Source organism: Pseudophryne corroboree, chromosome 4, assembly GCF_028390025.1.
Source record: "Pseudophryne corroboree isolate aPseCor3 chromosome 4, aPseCor3.hap2, whole genome shotgun sequence".
In the NCBI taxonomy this organism is placed as follows: Eukaryota; Metazoa; Chordata; class Amphibia; order Anura; family Myobatrachidae; genus Pseudophryne; species Pseudophryne corroboree.
The window spans coordinates 299329382-299350151 of NC_086447.1; the positions used below are offsets into that span (position 1 = coordinate 299329382).

Sequence of the window (20770 nt, forward strand, 5' to 3'; positions counted from 1 at the left end):
GCTGGGAAGTCAAAATTTTTACCTCAGGTTCCCTCACAGCCTAAGAAAGCACCGTATTATCAGGTACAGTCCTTTCGGCCTCAGAAAAGCAAGCGGGTCAAAGGCGCTTCCTTTCTGCCAGAGGCAAGGGAAGAAGGAAAAAGGCTGCACCAGACAGCCAGTTCCCAAGATCAAAAATCTTCCCCCGCTTCCTCTAAGTCCACCGCATGACGCTGGGGCTCCACAGGCTGAGACAGGTGCGGTGGGGGCGCGTCTCCGGAACTTCAGCGACCAGTGGGCTCGCTCACAGATGGATCCCTGGGTTCTGCAAGTAGTATCACAGGGATACAAGCTGGAGTTCGAGGCGACTCCCCCTCGCAGTTACCTCAAATCAGCCTTGCCTGCTGCCCTCAGAGAAAGGGGGGTAGTACTGGCGGCAATTCACAAGCTGTATATTCAGCAGGTGATAATCAAGGTACCCCTCCTTCAACAGGGACGGGGTTACTATTCCACAATGTTGTGGTACCGAAACCAGACGGTTCGGTGAGACCCATTTTAAATTTTAAATCCTTGAACATTTATGTAAAAAAGTTCAAGTTCAAAGTACCTCAAGGGTGTGGTACAGGACTGTCATTACCAATTCCAGACGTTGCCGTCAGGTCTGTCCACGGCACCGTGGGTATTTACCAAGGTAATGGCCGAAATGATGATGCTCCTCCGAAAGAAGGGAGTCATGATTATTCCGTACTTGGACGATCTCCTTATAAAGGCGAGGTCCAAAGAGCAGTTGCTAGTCGGCGTGGCACTATCTCAGGAAGTGCTGCATCAGCACGGCTGGATTCTGAATATCCCAAAGTCGCAGCTGATTCCTGCGACGCGTCTGCTGTTCTTGGGCATGATTCTGGACACAGAACAGAAGAAGATATTTCTCCCGCTGGAGAAGGCCCAGGAATTATCATCTCTGGTCAGGGTTCTCCTGAAACCAAAGCAGGTGTTGGTGCATCACTGCACGCGAGTCCTGGGAAAGATGGTAGCGTCTTACGAAGCAAGTCCCTTCGGCAGATTCCATGCAAGGATCTTCCAGTGGGATCTGTAGGACTAGTGGTCCGGATCGCATCTCCAGATGCATCGGTTAATCACCCTGTCCCCGAGGGCCAGGGTGTCTCTGCTGTGGTGGCTGCAGAGTGCTCATCTGCTCGAAGGCCGCAGATTTGGCATACAGGACTGGGTCCTGGTGACCACGGATGCAAGCCTCCGAGGTTGGGGGGCAGTCACCCAGGGAAGAAACTTCCAAGGACAATGGTCAAGTCAGGAAACTTCCCTACACTTAAATATTCTGGAACTAAGGGACATTTACAACGCCCTGAGTCAAGCAGAACCCCTACTTCAAAACCAACCGGTTCTGATTCAGTCAGACAACATCACAGCGGTCGCCCATGTAAACCGCCAGGGCGGCACGAGAAGCAGGGTGGCAATGGCAGAAGCCACAAGGATTCTTTGATGGCGGAGAATAACGTGATAGCACTGTCAGCAGTGTTCATTCCGAGAGTGGACAACTGGGAAGCAGATTTCCTCAGCAGGCATGACCTCCACCCGGGAGAGTGGGGACTTCATAAAGAAGTCTTCCAGCTGATTGTGAACCGTTGGGAACGGCCACAGGTGGACATGATGGCGTCCCGCCTCAACAAAAAGCTAAAAAGATATTGCGCCAGGTCAAGGGACCCTCAGGCGATAGCTGTGGACGCTCTAGTGACACCGTGGGTGTACCAGTCGGTTTATGTGTTCCCTCCTCTTCCTCTCATACCCAAGGTACTGAGAATAATAAGAAGGAGAGGAGTAAGAACTATACTCATTGTTCCGGATTGGCCAAGAAGAGCTTGGTACCCAGAACTTCAAGAAATTATCTCAGAGGACCCTTGGCCTCTGCCGCTCAGACAGGACCTGCTACTGCAGGGGCCCTGTCTGTTCCAAGACTTACCGCGGCTGCGTTTGACGGCATGGCGGTTGAACACCGGATCCTAAAGGAAAAGGGCATTCCGGAGGAAGTCATTCCTATGCTGATTAAAGCTAGGAAGGATGTGACCGCAAAACATTATCACCGCATATGGCGAAAATATGTTGCTTGGTGTGAGGCCTGGAAGGCCCCAACGGAGGAATTTCAGCTGGGTCGATTTCTGCACTTCCTACAGTCAGGGGTGGCTATGGGCCTCAAATTGGGTTCCATTAAGGTCCAGATTTTGTCTCTGTCGATTTTCTTCCAAAACGAACTGGCTTCACTGCCTGAAGTTCAGACTTTTGTTAATGGAGTGCTGCATATTCAGCCCCCTTTTGTGCCTCCAGTGGCACCTTGGGATCTCAACGTGGTGTTGGATTTCCTAAAGTCGCATTGGTTGAGCCACTTAAAACCGTGGAGCAAAAATATTTCACGCGGAAAGTGGTCATGCTGTTGGCCTTGGCTTCGGCCAGGCGTGTATCAGAATTGGCGGCTTTGTCATGTAAAAGCCCTTATCTGATTTTTCATATGGATAGGGCGGAATTGAGGACTCGTTCCCAATTTCTTCCTAAGGTGGTATCAGCGTTTCATTTGAACCAACCTATTGTGGTGCCTGCGGCTACTCGGGACTTGGAGGATTCCAAGTTGCTGGACGTAGTCAGGGCCCTGAAAATCTATGTTTCCAGGATGGCTAGAGTCCGGAAAACTGACTCGCTATTTATCCTGTATGCACCCAACAAGCTGGGTGCTCCTGCTTCAAAGCAGACTATTGCTCGCTGGATCAATAGCACGATTCAACTTGCACTTTCTGCGGCTGGATTGCCGCATCCTAAATCAGTAAAAGCCCATTCCACGAGGAAGGTGGGCTCTTCTTGGGCGGCTGCCCGAGGGCTTTACAACTTTGCCGAGCTGCTACTTGGTCGGGTTCAAACACATTTGCAAAATTCTACAAGTTTGATACCCTGGCTGAGGAGGACCTTGAGTTTGCTCATTCGGTGCTGCAGAGTCATCCGCACTCTCCCGCCCGTTTGGGAGCTTTGGTATAATCCCCATGGTCCTTACGGAGTTCCCAGCATCCACTAGGATGTCAGAGAAAATAAGAATTTACTCACCGGTAATTCTATTTCTCGTAGTCCGTAGTGGATGCTGGGCGCCCATCCCAAGTGTGGATTGTCTGCAATACTTGTATATAGTTATTGCCTAACTAAAGGGTTATTGTTATGAGCCATCTTTTCGTGAGGCTCAGTTGTTATTCATACTGTTAACTGGGTATAGTATCACGAGTTGTACGGTGTGATTGGTGTGGCTGGTATGAGTCTTACCCGGGATTCCAAATCCTTTCCTTATTGTGTCAGCTCTTCCGGACACAGTTTCCCTAACTGAGGTCTGGAGGAGGGGCATAGAGGGAGGAGCCAGTGCACACCAGATAGTACCTAATCTTTCTTTTAGAGTGCCCAGTCTCCTGCGGAGCCCGCTATTCCCCATGGTCCTTACGGAGTTCCCAGCATCCACTACGGACTACGAGAAATAGAATTACCGGTGAGTAAATTCTTATAAGATTTAAGAAATAAGATTTATCCTTTTTTTATTTTTCTTATGTAGTTGTGGTAAATTTAAGCACCGGCTGTGTGTATTTAACACTTGGAAATTAAATGTTTTGATTGTATTAACATTGTTCATTGATTTAATTATTGTATCTGGGACAGTAGCGCTTTAATTTATTTGTGTTTGTAGAAGGTCAGGGTTAGGCTGCAGGAAGGGAGGGTTAGGGGGTAGGGGACAGTGGGGAACAGTCTTACCACGCCCCTGTCCGGATTTCAAGTATAGGGATGCCAGCGTCAGTATTCTGACCACAGGCATCCTGTACAGCGGAATATCATACTCATCCCCTGGTGTCCCATTCCACCATCTAATCATTTCTCTGGCTCTTGCTGCAAGCAGGCAACACAAGAATTGGAGACTGGGATGAGGTATTTAAATATATAATAGCACCTAAATAAAAGTTTGTTTTATTTACACACATATTTAGTTTGGGTGAAGTTATCCTTTGCACAGATTGTGCTGTAAGCAGACAAAATAAACAGTTATGATATTTTGCTGAGGATTCTGCTCATTTTAATAAACCTACAGTAGGCAATTTTTTTCTAAAAGTTCATATAATTTACTTGTCTCTATGTTGTGTGAAAAACAGATAGATTAGTAATCTTAGTAATATGGAAAACATGCACATTTTATTTGAGAGCAGGAAGCACCTGTACAAATACAGATGGAATCTTGCTGCACACTGCTAACGACACCGCACTATCTTAGTGCCAGTACGGATTGCTCGTCAGCATCTGCATGGCAGAATAACCAGATTTTTCAAATGAAATTATGGGGCACATTTCTAATCTTGGGCTCCTCAAAGAAGCTCAGGCAGCAATGTAATAATTTATTGCATGAATCATTTGTGTGACAAAGTTTAAGGTGAGACATTGGATGACACAAAACAGATACGAAATATTACACCTTGTTATGAGTAAGATTCATTTCACAGTAAGGTGATGAATAGAAATAATGTGGCTCACTTGTACTGTACCCTTTCCATAAAATAGCAAATCTACAACAGAGTAGAAAATATTAGTGGTGGAACTAAGGCCCTCATTCCGAGTTGTTCGCTCGCAAGCTGCTTTTAGCAGCATTGCACACGCTAGGCCGCCGCCCTCTGGGAGTGTATCTTAGCTTAGCAGAATTGCGATTAAATAATTCTTAGCAGTTTCTGAGTAGCTCGAGACTTACTCCTACACTGCGATCAGCTCAGCCCGTTTTGTTCCTGGTTTGACGTCACAAACACGCCCTGCGTTCGGCCAGCCACTCCCCCGTTTCTCCAGACACTCCCGCGTTTTATCCTGGCACGCCTGCGTTTTTCCGCACACTCCCAGAAAACGGCCAGTTTCCGCCCAGAAACACCCACTTCCTGTGAATCACACTCCGATCACTTCAACGATGAAAATTCTTCGTTCGGACGTGAGTAAATCTACTAAGTTTTGTGCTAAAAATACTTAGCGGATGCGCACTGCGTACCATGCGCATGCGCTTTTTTGCCTTAATCGCTCCGTTGCGAAAATCGGCAACGAGTGAACAACTCGGAATGACCCCCTAAGACTTTCAGCTACTGGTGCACATGTTATCTCTGGGACAGCTGCAGTAGTATTGACTACCATCACCTGGAAAGTGTAGAACTGCAGAATAGTATAGCTGAACATGGGCCTGAGTCATCGCAGTAAGCCAATGCTGCCGCAGATGCGATGTTCTACTCAGGGGATGTGTGAAAATATGCTAATGTAACAGCCGTCGGGATTTGCATAGAGACACCCACCGGCGCCCTCGGAGCTGCTCACAACTGCGTACACACTTGCATCATCCCTAAGTCTATGGTCACTCAGAATGGCAACTGAGATGCCAGAAACAAGGGTCTTTTTACTAAGCCTTTGACGGAGATAAAGTGGACGGAGATAAAGTACCAGCTCTTAACTGTCATTTTTCAAACACAGCCTGTGACATGGTAGTTATGAGCTTCTTGGCTGGAACTTTACCTCCGTCCACTTTATCTCCGTCCATGGTTTAGTAAATAGACCCCTTAATTTCCTACATACAGGATTGCAGTCAGAAGCTGACAGACGCCTCAAAAACGAAGCTGACACACTCAAGTTTTTGCTGCCACGCCCCGTTGCCTCCCACAAACGGTCGCTCCCTGTCAATCAGTTGCGAATGAATCCTCACTGCGACCATAATCACAGTTCAATCACTCTGCATGCACATTGCAGCAGTGACGCATGCGCAGACCAACCAATAATCGCTTCATTGTGAGTACATCAGCATATCGTACAATTATGAATCAGGCCCATTGTACAGTGTACACTGTACAGTAAACACATTCTGTAGAATATGATTTTAATATTCCCAGGTATATGACAGGGGCAGTCTGGTCATGCAATATCACCTTCTGCCATCGAAAACCACCATCTCCAGGCCTTGCGATCATGGCAGTGGCAGCAGTTTTGCCGCTGGGATTGACTACGCAACAAATCTGTTTTGAAATTAACACTCACAAAAAATCCATCTTGACTCCTGCTGGATGTGTAATGTGATAGTGCTGTGTCCTAAAATGCATTGTGTTTGATACTGTAATTCATGCAGGGAGGTATCTATGTGTGTCTGTTTCTATGCCATCCAGTAAAAATGTTCAGTTTTCTGGAAACTGTAACCATGATTGTGTTGTCCATAACATGCCTTTGACCAGCTCCCTGGTGTTATCTGGTGTAATTGTATGTGCATAGGCGTGCGCAGAGACTGACTGGCGGGTGCCGCTCCGGACGCCCCCCCCCTCCACGGCATTATAGTGTTCTCTCACCTCCCCTGTCCTGGATATAGACTGCTCACCTGGTCCGCTCACCTGGGCCGCCCAGGTGAGCAGTCTATATCCAGGACAGGGGATGCGAGAGAACACTATAATGCCGTGGTGGGGGGGAAGTCCGGAGCGGCACCCGCCAGTCAGTCTCTGCGCACGCCTGTGAGTATGTGCTCCTTTATCTGTGCCTCTATGTGCACGGTCAAGACTCCTGGATGCGTCCTTGACCATTCCTCTGTCTGTTCATCTACATCAGTGGTTCTCAACCGCAGTGTCAGTGAGTAATGAATACACCTGTGCACCAGCTAGGTGACCTGGAAAACATGAACTGTAGGGGGTACTTGAGGGCCGAGGTTGAGAACCACTGATCTACATTAAGGCCCTCATTCCGAGTTGATCGGTCGCAAGGCGAATTTAGCAGAGTTACACACGCTTAGTCTACGCCTACTGGGAGTGTATCTTAGCATCTTAAAAGTGCGAACGAAGTTTACGCAATATTGCGAACAAAAAAAACTTAGCAGTTTTAGAGTAGCTCCAGACTTACTCTGCCTGTGCGATCAGTTCAGTGCTTGTCGTTCCTGGTTTGACGTCACAAACACTCCCAGCGTTCGCCCAGACACTCCCCCGTTTCTCCGGCCACTCCTGCGTTTTTTCCGGAAACGGTAGCGTTTTCAGCCACACGCCCATAAAACGCCGTGTTTCCGCCCAGTAACACCCATTTCCTGTCAATCACACTACGTTCGCCGGTGCGAACAAAAAGCCGTGAGTAAAAATCCTTTCTTCATAGCAGAATTACTTAGCGCAGTCGCAGTGCGAACATTGCGCATGCGCTCTAAGCTGATTTTCACTGCGATGCGAAAAAAAAGAACGAGCGAACGACTCGGAATGAGGGCCTAACTTCTTTGCCTGTTTTGGCCTTGCATCCGTGCTGTCTGTCCTGACTACACAATCTACAATCTCGTTGTTGCCTCACCCTTCAGATCTTCCTGATACCAGCATCTGCCTAGTTAGCCTTGGAGCTGCAACCTGTCTGTGCATCACATGCAAGGTCCATCACTTGCTTGAAAAGGTTACTGGCAAAGACCAGTAACCTAGGAGACTCTGCACCTCATTAGCAGATACAATGTACTGTATACAGGTGAATGATTTTACATATTGTCTGAGAAAACTATGACTACTATACCTGTACAAATAAGATATCTTACCTGACCAAGAAAAGAGAAATCTCTGCGGATGCAGCCTATGTGATGGTCAATTGCTCTCTTTCCACTGTATACATCTTTAAAAAAAATATGAAGAATATGAATATACATTCATTAGTCACATTTCAAGTTCACAAGGTAAACAAAGTGACAAGCACCTACTTATATAACCTGTCCATCATTTTATTTTTATTTTTTATTTTTTTTATTTTTATTTGGGGGGAGGGGGGGGGGGGGGGGGGTTCTGGAGGTTGGGGTTAGACACCGGGAAGGTAGGATTTGGGTTAGGTGCCCCTAGGGGGGAGATTTTCTGGGATCATGCAGAAATTGGGATCTGTGCCACAGCGTCCCAAAGACAGTTTTCAAGAGGCACAAATGTCCCGCTCTTGTAGGGTCAGACTGCGCTGCCTCTGAGTGATCTGTTTACTAACCCTTGGGGACAGATGTGCTAAGCGTTGGAGAGAGAAAAAGTCAACAGAGTAAAAGTGTAGAGGTAAACTACCAGTCAGCTCCTGTAATTTTCCAAACACAGCCTGTAAACAGACAGTTAGGAGCTGATTGGCTGGTACTTTATCTCTCTCCACTTTATCATTCTAAAGGGCATAGTGCATATGCCCCTTGGAGAGAAATAAGGCAGAGAGAGATAATTTACCAGCCAATCCGCACCTACCAACTGCCATGTTACAGGCTATGTTTGAAAAAAATTACATTTGATTGGTTGGTACTTTATCTCTCCCCAAGGCTTAATACATAGACCCCTATATCATAGCCAAAGAAAGCCTCCAGGTACTAGGAGCCAACGATTTTCAGGAGGCGTGACCTCTGATATCTGGTACTGAGCATGCCCAATCAGATTCCAGATATAATATTCTAGAAGGTGTTAGATAAATGAGAAGTAGAATCTGATTGGTTGCTATGGGCAACATCCCATCTTAAATAGAACTCCCATCTTAGTAAATTTACCCCTACGTGTCTAGCAGCTCCGTAGTGTAGAGTTGATATGGCCATAACAGTGGGCCTAATTCAGGGGGTCATTCAGACCTGATCACACGCTAGGATTTTTCGCTGCGATCGGGTCAGAACTGCGCATGCGTATGCACTGCAATGCGAAGGCGCGTCGTATGGCTACAAAGCGGATCGTTGCTGGGCGATGGATTGTATGAAGAATCCATTCGCACAGCCGATCGCAAGGTGATTGACAGGAAGAAGGTGTTTGTGGGTGTCAACTGACCTTTTTCTGGGAGTGGTAGGAAAAACGCAGGCGTGTCCAAACGTTTGCAGGGCGGGTATCTGACGTCAATTCCAGGCCAGAACAGGCTGAAGTGATCACGGCGGCTGAGTAAGTTCTGAGTTACTCAGAAACTGCACAAAACTTTTTTGTAGTGCTCAGCTGCACATGCGATCACACACTTGCAAAGCTGCAAAAAAAAGCTAGCGAGCGATCAGGTCTGAGTGACCCCCTCAGACCTGATCGTAGCAGCAAATTTGTTAGCAGATGGGGGGGGGGGGGCATATAACATGTGCAGAGATAGTTAGATTTGGGTGGGGTGTGTTCAATCTGAAATCTAAATTGCAGTGTAAAAATAGAGCAGCCAGTATTTACCCTGCACAGAAACAAAATAACCCACCCAAATCTAACTCTCTCTGCACATGTTATATCTGCCCCCCTTGCAGTGCACATGGGCCCTCATTCTGACCTGATCGCACGCAGCAACTTTTTGCTGTCCGTGCGATCAGGTAGATGCCGCCTATGGGGGAATGGATTTTTGCGTAGCAAGGCTGCGATCGCTTGTACAGCCAGCTATGCAAAAAAGTTTTGTGCAGGATAGGAGTATGGTAGGAGTAGGGTCAGACTTACTTACCTGTTGCACTCACTTCAGCGTGTCAGGTCCCGGAATTGATGTCAGACATCTGCCCTCCAAACGCCTCGACACGCCTGCGTTGGGCTCACCACTCCCCGAAAACGGTCAGTTGACGCCTGGATCCGCCTTCCTGCTGTCAATCTTCTTGCGGTCGCCGCTGCGACCACTTTCTTCGTAGGAAGCATCGCTGCCCGGCGACAGCCGTTGCTGGCAACGACACACTTGCACATTGCGCCCGCAGCACATGCGCAATTTCAGCCCGATCGCACAGCTGCGAAAAGGTGCAGCGTGCGATCGGGTCGGAATGACCCCCATGGTTTCACCCATCTGCTAATAAATTTGCTGCTACGATCAACTCTGAATTACCCCCAGTGAGTGGTTAGCGCATGTTTTTAGCAGCTGCAGAATTCCAACAAGTATTAAGTTACAGGTATCTTTAGTATTAAAAACTTTACCGTAAAAGAAAATAAATATTGGTAAATTATTATACAGGATACAAAGGGGGATATTCAATTGGACCCGATAATTTTTCAGGAGTATAAAATGGGAGTTTATTGCAATTTTTGCTTGATATTTAACTTCAGGCAATTTCCCCACACAATGGGGGTCATTCTGAGTTGTTCGCTCGTTGCCGATTTTCGCTATACTGCGATTAGTTGCTTACTGCGCATGCGCAAGGTTCGCATAGCGCATGCGCTTAGTTATTTTACACAAAAGTTAGGTATTTTACTCACGGCGTAACAAAGTTTTTTCATCGTTCTGCTGATCGATGAGTGATTGACAGGAAGTGGGTGTTTCTGGGCGGAAACTGACCGTTTTCTGGGAGTGTGCGGAAAAACGCAGGCGTTTCAGGGAAAAACGCGGGAGTGGCTGGAGAAACGGGGGAGTGTCTGGCCGAACGCTGGGTGTGTTTGTGACGTCAAACCAGGAACGAAACTGACTGAAATGATCGCAATGTAGGAGTAAGTCTCGAGCTACTCAGAAACTGCTAAGAACTTTCTATTCGCAATTCTGCTAATCTTTCGTTCGCAATTCTGCTATGCTAAGATACACTCCCAGAGGGCGGCGGCTTAGCGTGTGCAATGCTGCTAAAAGCAGCTAGCGAGCGAACAACTCGGAATGAGGGCCAATGTTCTAAGCATAGTATGCACATATATGGACAGAGAAATCACAAAACTATTTATTAAATCTGATACAGTTTACAAGATAACCACACTGTTGACCTGTAACAGCACAGAAATATTTTCCATTTTCCAAGTCCAACCACCTTCAGAATTGAAGAGGATAGATAGATAGATAGATAGATAGATAGATAGATAGATAGATAGATACATGATAGATCGATAGATAGACTTTTTTTTTTTACACGAGTGGGGAATGGGTTTTTACTAGAGATGAGCGGGTTCGGTTCTCCGAAATCCGAACCCCCCCGAACTTCACCTATTTTACACGGGTCCGAGGCAGCTTCGGATCTTCTCGCCTTGCTCGGTTAACCCGAACGAGGCCGAACGTCATCATCCCGCTGTCGGATTCTCGTGAGATTCGTATTCTATATAAAGAGCCGCGCGTCGCCGCCATTTTCACTCGTGCATTGGAGATTGAACGGAGAGGACGTGGCTGCGTTCTCTCCCTGAAAAGCTCCGTAATCTGTGCTCAGTGTGCTGCAAATATCTGTGCTCAGTGTGCTGCAAATATCTGTGCTCAGTGTGCTGAAAATATCTACTTTCTCTGCCTGAAAACGCTCCAAATCTGTGCTCAGTGTGCTGCAAATATCTGTGCTCAGTGTGCTTTATTGTGGAGACTGGGGACCACCAGTATATAATTATAGTAGTACAGTACAGTAGGCCATTGCTGTATCTTGCAGCTCTGTGTCACTGCAAGTATCCATTCCATATCTGTGCTGCATTTTTGTGAGCAGTATATATAGTATTACAGTGCAGTATTTTGGTGACCAACAGTATATAGTTGTACAGTAGGCCATTGCTGTATCTTGCAGCTCTGTGTCACTGCAAGTATCCATTCCATATCTGTGCTGCATTTTTGTGAGCAGTATACATAGTATTACAGTGCAGCATTTTGGTGACCAACAGTATATAGTTGTACAGTAGGCCATTGCTGTATCTTGCAGCTCCGTGTCACTGCAAGTATCCATTCCATATCTGTGCTGCATTTTTGTGAGCAGTATATATAGTATTACAGTGCAGCATTTTGGTGACCAACAGTATATAGTTGTACAGTAGGCCATTGCTGTATCTTGCAGCTCTGTGTCACTGCAAGTATCCATTCCATATCTGTGCTGCATTTTTGTGAGCAGTATATATAGTATTACAGTGCAGCATTTTGGTGACCAACAGTACAGTAGGCCATTGCTGTATCTTGCAGCTCTGTGTCACTGCAAGTATCCATTCCATATCTGTGCTGCAGTTCACTGGCAAGTCTGACGAGTCCTCTCCTAACTGGGATTCCTCCGATGGACCCTTGAGTGTAACGCCTACTGCTGCTGGCGCTGCTGTTGTTGCTGCTGGGAGTCGATCGTCATCCCAGAGGGGAAGTCGGAAGACCACTTGTACTACTTCCAGTAAGCAATTGACTGTCCAACAGTCCTTTGCGAGGAAGATGAAATATCACAGCAGTCATCCTGCTGCAAAGCGGATAACTCAGGTCTTGGCAGCTGTGTTGGTGTTAAACGTGTGTCCGGTATCCATCGTTAATTCACAGGGAATTAGAGAATTGCTTGAGGTACTGTGTCCCCGGTACCAAATACCATCTAGGTTCCACTTCTCTAGGCAGGCGATACCGAGAATGTACACAGACGTCAGAAAAAGAGTCACCACTGTCCTAAGAAATGCAGTTGTACCCAATGTCCACTTAACCACGGACATGTGGACAAGTGGAGCAGGGCAGACTTAGGACTATATGACTGTGACAGCCCACTGGGTAGATGTATTGCCTCCCGCAGCAAGAACAGCAGCGGCGGCACCAGTAGCAGCATCTCGCAAACGCCAACTCGTTCCTAGGCAGGCTACGCTTTGTACCACCGCTTTCCATAAGAGGCACACAGCTTACAACCTCTTACGGAAACTGAGGAACATCATCGCAGAATGGCTTACCCCAATTGGACTCTCCTGGGGATTTGTGACATTGGACAACGCCACCAATATTGTGAGTGCATTACATGTGGGCAAATTCCAGCACGTCCCATGTTTTGCACATACATTGAATTTGGTGGTGCAGAATTTTTTCAAAAATGACAGGGGCGTGCAAGAGATGCTGTCGGTGGTCCGAAGAATTGCGGACCACTTTCGGCATTCAGCCACCGCGTGCCGAAGACTGGAGCACCAGCAAACACTCCTGAACCTGCCCCGCCATCATCTGAAGCAAGAGGTGGTAACGAGGTGGAATTCAACCCTCTATATGCTTCAGAGGATGGAGGAGCAGCAAAAGGCCATTCAAGCCTATACATCTGCCTATGATATAGGCAAAGGAGGGGGAAGGCACCTGACTCAAGCGCAGTGGAGAATGATTTCACCATTGTGCAAGGTTCTGCAACCCTTTGAACTTGCCACACGTGAAGTCAGTTCAGACACTGCCAGCCTGAGTCAGGTCATTTCCCTCATCAGGCTTTTGCAGAAGCAGCTGGAGAGATTGAAGGAGGAGCTAAAACGGAGCGATTCTGCTAGGCATGTGGGACTTGTCGATGGAGCCCTTAATTCGCTTAACCAGGATTCACCGGTGGTCAATCTGTTGAAATCAGAGCACTACATTTTTGTCACCGTGCTCGATCCTAGGTTTAAAGCTTACGTTGTATCTCTCTTTCCGGCAGACACAAGTCTGCACATGTTCAAAGACCTGCTGGTGAGACACTTGTCAAGTTAAGCGGAACGTGACCCGTCAACAGCTCCTCCTTCACATTCTCCCGCAACTGGGGCTGCGAGGAAAAGGCTAAGAATTCCGAGCCCACCCGCTGGCGGTGATGCAGGGCAGTCTGGAGCGAGTGCTGACATCTGGTCCGGACTGAAGGACCGGCCAACGATTACTGACATGTCGTCTACTGTCACTGCATATGATTCTGTCACCATTGAAAGAATGGTGGAGGATTATATGAGTGACCGCATCCAAGTAGGCACGTCAGACAGTCCGTACGTATACTGGCAGGAAAAAGAGGCAATTTGGAGGCCCTTGCACAAACTGTCTTTATTTTACCTAAGTTGCCCTCCCTCCAGTGTGTACTTCGAAAGAGTATTTAGTGCAGCCGGTCACCTTGTCAGCAATTGGCATACGAGGTTACTTCCAGAAAATGTGGAGAAGATGATGTTCATCAAAATGAATTAGAATCAATTCCTCCGTGGAGACATTCACCAGCAATTGCCTCCAGAAAGTACACAGGGACCTGAGATGGTGGATTCCAGTGGGGACGAATTAATACTCTGTGAGGAGGGGGATGTACACAGTGAAAGGGGTGATGAATCGGACAATGAGGAGGAGGTGGACATCTTGCCTCTGTAGAGCCAGTTTGTGCAAGGAGAGATTGATTGCTTCTTTTTTGGTGGGGGCCCAAACCAACCAGTCATTTCAGCCACAGTCGTGTGGCAGACCCTGTGGCTGAAATGATGGGTTTGTTAAAGAGTGCATGTCCTGTTTATACAACATAAGGGTGGGAGGGAGGGCCCAAGGACAATTCCATCTTGCACCTCTTTTTCTTTATCTCTGCATCATGTGATGTTTGGGGCTAATTTTTTTAAGTGCCATCCTGTCTGACACTGCAGTGCCACTCCTAGATGGGCCAGGTGTTTGTGCCGCCCACTTGGGTCGCTTAGCTTAGTCATCCAGCGACCTTGGTGCAAATTTTAGGACTAAAAATAATAGTGTGAGGTGTTCAGAATAGACTGGAAATTAGTGTAAATTATGGTTATTGAGGTTAATAATACTATGGGATCAAAATGACCCCCAAATTCTATGATTTAAGCTGTTTTTGAGGTTTTTTTTAAAAAAAACACCTGAATCCAAAACATACCCGAATCTGACAAAAAATTTTTAGGGAGGTTTTGGCAAAACGTGTCCGAATCCAAAACACGGCCGCGGAACCGAATCCAAAACCAAAACACAAAACCCGAAAAATTTCCGGTGCACATCTCTAGTTTTTACCCACTTACTTGAATGCATATTTACTGTTATGCTTTCAAACAAGCTTGCTTATACTAATTGTCTATGTATCAGTAAATAATTATGATGATGTCCGCATAATTTTACAGAATGGTACATACAGTATTTACTACTGTATATCACCTATTCGAGGTAGTCAGTGGATTGTAAGCCACTCAAACCCCAAGAAAATAGCTCTCCTAGTTGATTTTTGTTTTACCATATGCAAGAAACCGCAGAATGCCGGCGGGAGTGAGCACAACAGAGCCCCTTGCGGGGGACTGACTCATTATAGTATGCTGCCACTCCACAGACCGTCACCTCCACTAACGTGAGCATGGGGTATACAGGCACCCACCACCTTGGCCACAGTCAAGTTGCAAACTGTTGCAAAGTCTCAGTGCTTCTCCAGCTTCACAGCACAGACCTGCGTGGCTGAGAGAGAGAGGAAGGCATAGTGAGGAGAAGGGACGTGCCACTGCAGACTGCCTTGGGACATATTTGCCTACTTTATATTTCTCCCCTCCGGAAGAAGCCGCTGCAGGAAACTTCGGGGGGAAGGAGGGGGAAGGGGGGGGAAGGGGGTCGTTTGAGGGGGCGTGGTGGGCTCTGAATTCATCACGCCCCACTCCTACCTCAGGAAAACAACATAATTCATGGGTCTGCGGGAAGGGGTTGAGGCTAAAATGATGTGATTTGCGTCATTTTAACGTCTCCACCTCCCCACGGACACCGGAATGCCAGTGATTATCTATGCATCCTGCACGCTTTACTAGGGTGCGGGCAGGATGCAGAAGATTTGTCTGCTCTTCCAGGTGTGCAGGGGGGCTTCCCCAAAAATCAGCAGCCTCCTGCAACTTCCAAGAGAGTAGCCAAGTATGCCTTGGGCACAGACACAAACTGTCTCTTTGGCCGCATCTCCCATTCCAGGCTCCAGGGAGTCACTGTTGGTATATGTCATGAGACGTAGGATCAGGGGCGTAACTCCCAGAGGGAATGGAGACACCTACCTCTGGACTCCAAGACCTGAAGGGGCACCTGTATCCAGTGGCGTAAGTTCGTCCCGGTTGCCCGGAGGCAAGATAAATATTGGGGCCCCCCTCTATTTCCTATATCAAGATAAGTGTGTGTGTGTGTGTGTGTGTGTGTGTGTAGCAGCAGACACTTTACTAATGGAGCTATTTGCTCCTGTAGAGGAAACATGAGAATTATAACTATATGAAGTTACGTGTAATTGTCAGAGAAGTATCTTCCTATAGATAAAATTCTCATATTTCCTATACAGGCGGAAACAGCTTCATCAGTAAGGTGTCTGCTTCCAGTGTAATAGGTTGTGGTTTCTAATCCTGGGTGTGACACTTGTAAAATGTGTATAATAAAGAGGGTGTGATGTGTAAGGTGCAGGGACCAGTGAGGAAGTCGGCCACTGAAAAGACAGCGGCAGCTATCAATTAACTTAATTCACTGGTGTCACAGAATGGGAGCAGAGGTGCCCCCCTTCAGAGCAGGAGCCCGGCGGCAGATGACTCCGTTGCCTCCCAGAGTTCTGCCTCTGCCTGTATCTATAGCAGCACTTGTGTGGTACACAGCAGGATCCAAGTGTGACCGCAACTCTTCCAATGCACTGCTGCATAGTGAATCGGCTCTGTCTCAAGAGCCCTGTTTATACACACACACACAGGGGTCTCGTCACTGAGTCTCAGTGCTTCTCCAGCTTCGTAGGACAGACCTGCGTTGTTGGGAGGGAAAGGAAGGCAGAGTGAAGAGGAGGGAAGTGCCTCTGCAGCCATCGTTCAGCATGACTGCAGTGAGTAAAGATACATTTCTGCAGCTCTCCAGAGTCCAGTGGTGATTTGCACACAGACCACCTCACATGGCTGGCTTCAGCGAGCATTTATTATTGCATTCCCCTGCTGGTCCCTTCATGCCTCAGTCCGATACTGCTAGGGATGTGCAAGCAGTGCCACCTCCCTGGGCACAAGCCAGAGGCACCAGCATTGCTCCGGTGGCATCGGTATTTGGTTTGCAGGATGTCTGAAATGGCACCCTATAGTCTAGACAGCCGCCCGGTCTATTCCATAGGATACACTCCTCTACATGACATGTTAACGTGTGTGTGTGAAGGGGGGGGGAGGAAGGGGGGTTAGGTGCTAGGCCAGGGAACATAAGTGCCCTGCTGTGGCACTGTATCTGACTTGTGGACATACAGGCATAATCGATTGAGAGCCAATTTTCCAAAACTCTTGCACCGCAGGTTTTTTTCTGCAGGTGTAAGATTTTTAATATTCAATTGGGTGCACATTTTTTCTTTTTTCACAAGGCACTCAGTTATTTTTTTCAAATATTTTTTAGGACCTGCATAGTAAGTCCAATTTTTTCTACAATCCATATTTTTAGGAAAACTTGTTGGAGCCTTTGGAAATCTTTGGAACCCTTTGAACCCCCCAATGACTAATTAAGCAATTGGAAGTTTACAAGTAGCTAAATGAGGGGTCTTTTTACTAAGCCTTGGATGGAGATAAAGTGCACCAAGATAAAGTACCAGCCAATCGGCTCCTAACTGTCATGTCACAGGCTGGGTTTGTAAAAATAAGAATTTACTTACCGATAATTCTATTTCTCGGAGTCCGTAGTGGATGCTGGGGTTCCTGAAAGGACCATGGGGAATAGCGGCTCCGCAGGAGACAGGGCACAAAAAAGTAAAGCTTTACTAGGTCAGGTGGTGTGCACTGGCCCCTCCCCCCATGACCCTCCTCCAGACTCCAGTTAGGTACTGTGCCCGGAGGAGCATACACAATAAGGGAGGCATTTTGAATCCCGGGTAAGACTCATACCAGCCACACCAATCACACCGTACAACTTGTGATCTAAACCCAGTTAACAGTATGACAACAGAAAGGGCCTCTTAAAGATGGCTCCTTAACAATAACCCGAATTAGTTAACAATAACTATGTACAAGTATTGCAGATAATCCGCACTTGGGATGGGCGCCCAGCATCCACTACGGACTCCGAGAAATAGAATTATCGGTAAGTAAATTCTTATTTTCTCTATCGTCCTAAGTGGATGCTGGGGTTCCTGAAAGGACCATGGGGATTATACCAAAGCTCCCAAACGGGCGGGAGAGTGCGGATGACTCTGCAGCACCGAATGAGAGAACTCCAGGTCCTCCTTTGCCAGGGTATCAAATTTGTAAAATTTTACAAACGTGTTCTCCCCCGACCACGTAGCTGCTCGGCAGAGTTGTAATGCCGAGACCCCTCGGGCAGCCGCCCAAGATGAGCCCACCTTCCTTGTGGAGTGGGCTTTTACAGTTTTAGGCTGTGGCAGGCCTGCCACAGAATGTGCAAGTTGAATTGTGTTACAAATCCAACGAGCAATCGACTGCTTAGAAGCAGGTGCGCCCAACTTGTTGGGTGCATACAATATAAACAGCGAGTCAGATTTTCTGACTCCAGCCGTCCTTGCAATGTATATTTTTAAGGCTCTGACAACGTCCAACAACTTCGAGTCCTCCAAGTCGCTAGTGGCCGCAGGCACCACAATAGGTTGGTTCAGATGAAATGCTGATACCACTTTAGGGAGAAAATGCGGACGAGTCCGCAGTTCTGCCCTATCCGAATGGAAGATTAGATAAGGACTTTTATAAGATAAAGCCGCCAATTCAGATACTCTCCTGGCAGAGGCCAGGGCTAGTAACATAGTCACTTTCAATGTGAGATATTTCAAATCCACCTTTTTCAATGGTTCAAACCAATGGGATTTGAGGAAATCTAAAACTACATTTAGATCCCACGGTGCCACCGGAGGCACCACAGGAGGCTGTATATGCAGTACTCCCTTGACAAAAGTCTGGACCTCAGGGACAGAGGCCAATTCTTTTTGGAAGAATATTGACAGGGCCGAAATTTGAACCTTAATGGATCCCAATTTGAGACCCATAGATAATCCTGATTGCAGGAAATGTAGGAAACGACCCAGTTGGAATTCCTCCGTCGGAACCCTCCGATCCTCGCACCACGCTACATATTTTCGCCAAATGCGGTGATAATGTTTCACGGTGACTTCCTTCCGTGCCTTAATCAAGGTAGGAATGACTTCTTCTGGAATGCCTTTCCCTTTTAGGATCTGGCGTTCAACCGCCATGCCGTCAAACGCAGCCGCGGTAAGTCTTGAAAAAGACAGGGACCCTGCTGTAGCAGGTCCCTTCTCAGAGGTAGAGGCCACGGTTCGTCCGTGAGCATCTCTTGAAGTTCCGGATACCAAGTCCTTCTCGGCCAATCCGGAACCACTAGTATTGTTCTTACTCTTCTTTGCCGTATGATCTTCAATACCTTTGGTATGAGCGGCAGAGGAGGAAACACATACACTGACTGGTACACCCAAGGAGTTACCAGTGCGTCCACAGCTATTGCCTGTGGATCTCTTGACCTGGCGCAATATTTGTCCAGTTTCTTGTTGAGGCGAGACGCCATCATGTCTACAATTGGTCTTTCCCAACGGTCTATTAACATGTTGAAGACTTCTGGATGTAGACCCCACTCTCCCGGATGAAGATCGTGTCTGCTGAGGAAGTCTGCTTCCCAGTTGTCCACGCCCGGGATGAACACTGCTGACAGTGCTATCACGTGATTCTCCGCCCAGCGAAGAATCTTGGCAGCTTCTGCCATTGCACTCCTGCTTCTTGTGCCGCCCTGCCTGTTTACATGGGCGACCGCCGTGATGTTGTCCGACTGAATCAACACCGGCTTTCCTTGCAGGAGAAGTTCCGCCTGGCTTAGAGCATTGTAGATTGCTCTTAGTTCCAGAATGTTTATGTGAAGAGACTTTTCCAGACTCGTCCATACTCCCTGGAAGTTTCTTCCTTGTGTGACTGCTCCCCAGCCTCTCAGGCTGGCGTCCGTGGTCACCAGGATCCAATCCTGAATGCCGAATCTGCGGCCTTCTAATAGGTGAGCCTTCTGCAACCACCACAGAAGTGACACCCTTGTCTTTGGTGACAGGGTTATTCGCAGGTGCATCTGCAGATGCGACCCTGACCATTTGTCCAACAGATCCCTTTGGAATATTCTTGCATGGAATCTGCCGAATGGAATTGCTTCGTAAGAAGCCACCATTTTTCCCAGGACTCTTGTGCATTGATGTACTGACACTTTTCCTGGTTTTAGGAGGTTCCTGACCAGATCGGATAACTCCTTGGCTTTTTCCTCTGGAAGGAAAACCTTTTTCTGAACCGTGTCCAGAATCATTCCTAGGAACAGCAGACGAGTTGTCGGGATTAAATGGGATTTTGGAATATTCAGAATCCACCCGTGTTGTCTTAGCACCTCTTGAGATAGTGCTAAAGCTGTCTCCAGCTGTTCTCTGGACCTTGCCCTTATTAGGAGATCGTCCAAGTATGGGATAACTAATACGCCTTTTCTTCGAAGAAGAATCATCATCTCGGCCATTACCTTGGTAAAGACCCGAGGCGCCGTGGACAATCCGAACGGCAGCGTCTGAAACTGATAGTGACAGTTTTGAACAATGAACCTGAGGTACCCCTGGTGTGCGGGGTAAATCGGAACGTGTAGATACGCATCCTTGATGTCCAAGGATACCATAAAGTCCCCTTCTTCCAGGTTCGCTATCACTGCTCTGAGTGACTCCATCTTGAACTTGAACTTTTTTATGTAGAGGTTCAAGGACTTCAGATTTAGAATAGGCCTTACCGAGCCATCCGGCTTCGGTACCACAATATAGAGTGGAATAATACCCCTTTCCTTGTTGTAATAGGGGTACTTTGACTATCACCTGCTGAGCGTACAGCTTGTGAATGGCTTCCAACACCCTCTCCCTTTCGGAAGAGACGGTTGGTAAGGCAGACTTCAGGAAACGATGAGGAGGATCCGTCTCTAATTCCAACCTGTACCCCTGAGATATTATCTGCAGGATCCAGGGGTCTACCTGCGAGTGAGCCCACTGCGCGCTGTAATTTTTGAGACGGCCCCCCACTGTCCCCGAGTCCGCTTGAGAGGCCCCAGCGTCATGCTGAGGTTTTTGCAGGAGCCGGGGAGGGCTTCTGTTCCTGGGAAGGAGCTGCCTGTTGGTGTCTCTTCCCTCTTCCTCTGCCTCGTGGCAGGTACGACAAGCCCTTTGCTCTCTTATTTTTGTAGGAGCGAAAAGGCTGCGGTTGAAAGGTCGGTGCCTTTCTCTGTTGGG

The 20770-nt window shown here is 47.6% G+C and overlaps 1 protein-coding gene across 1 annotated transcript in view; it reads right to left on the minus strand.

Annotated features, from left to right (window-relative positions):
- Window positions 1-20770, minus strand: part of PLD1 (phospholipase D1) — a 497457-nt gene that overhangs the window by 366611 nt on the left and 110076 nt on the right. Inside the window, exon 2 of the mRNA XM_063916252.1 lies at window positions 7568-7641. The gene's annotated coding sequence lies outside the window, so the exon portion shown is untranslated. The remainder of the gene's footprint in view (window positions 1-7567; window positions 7642-20770) is intronic.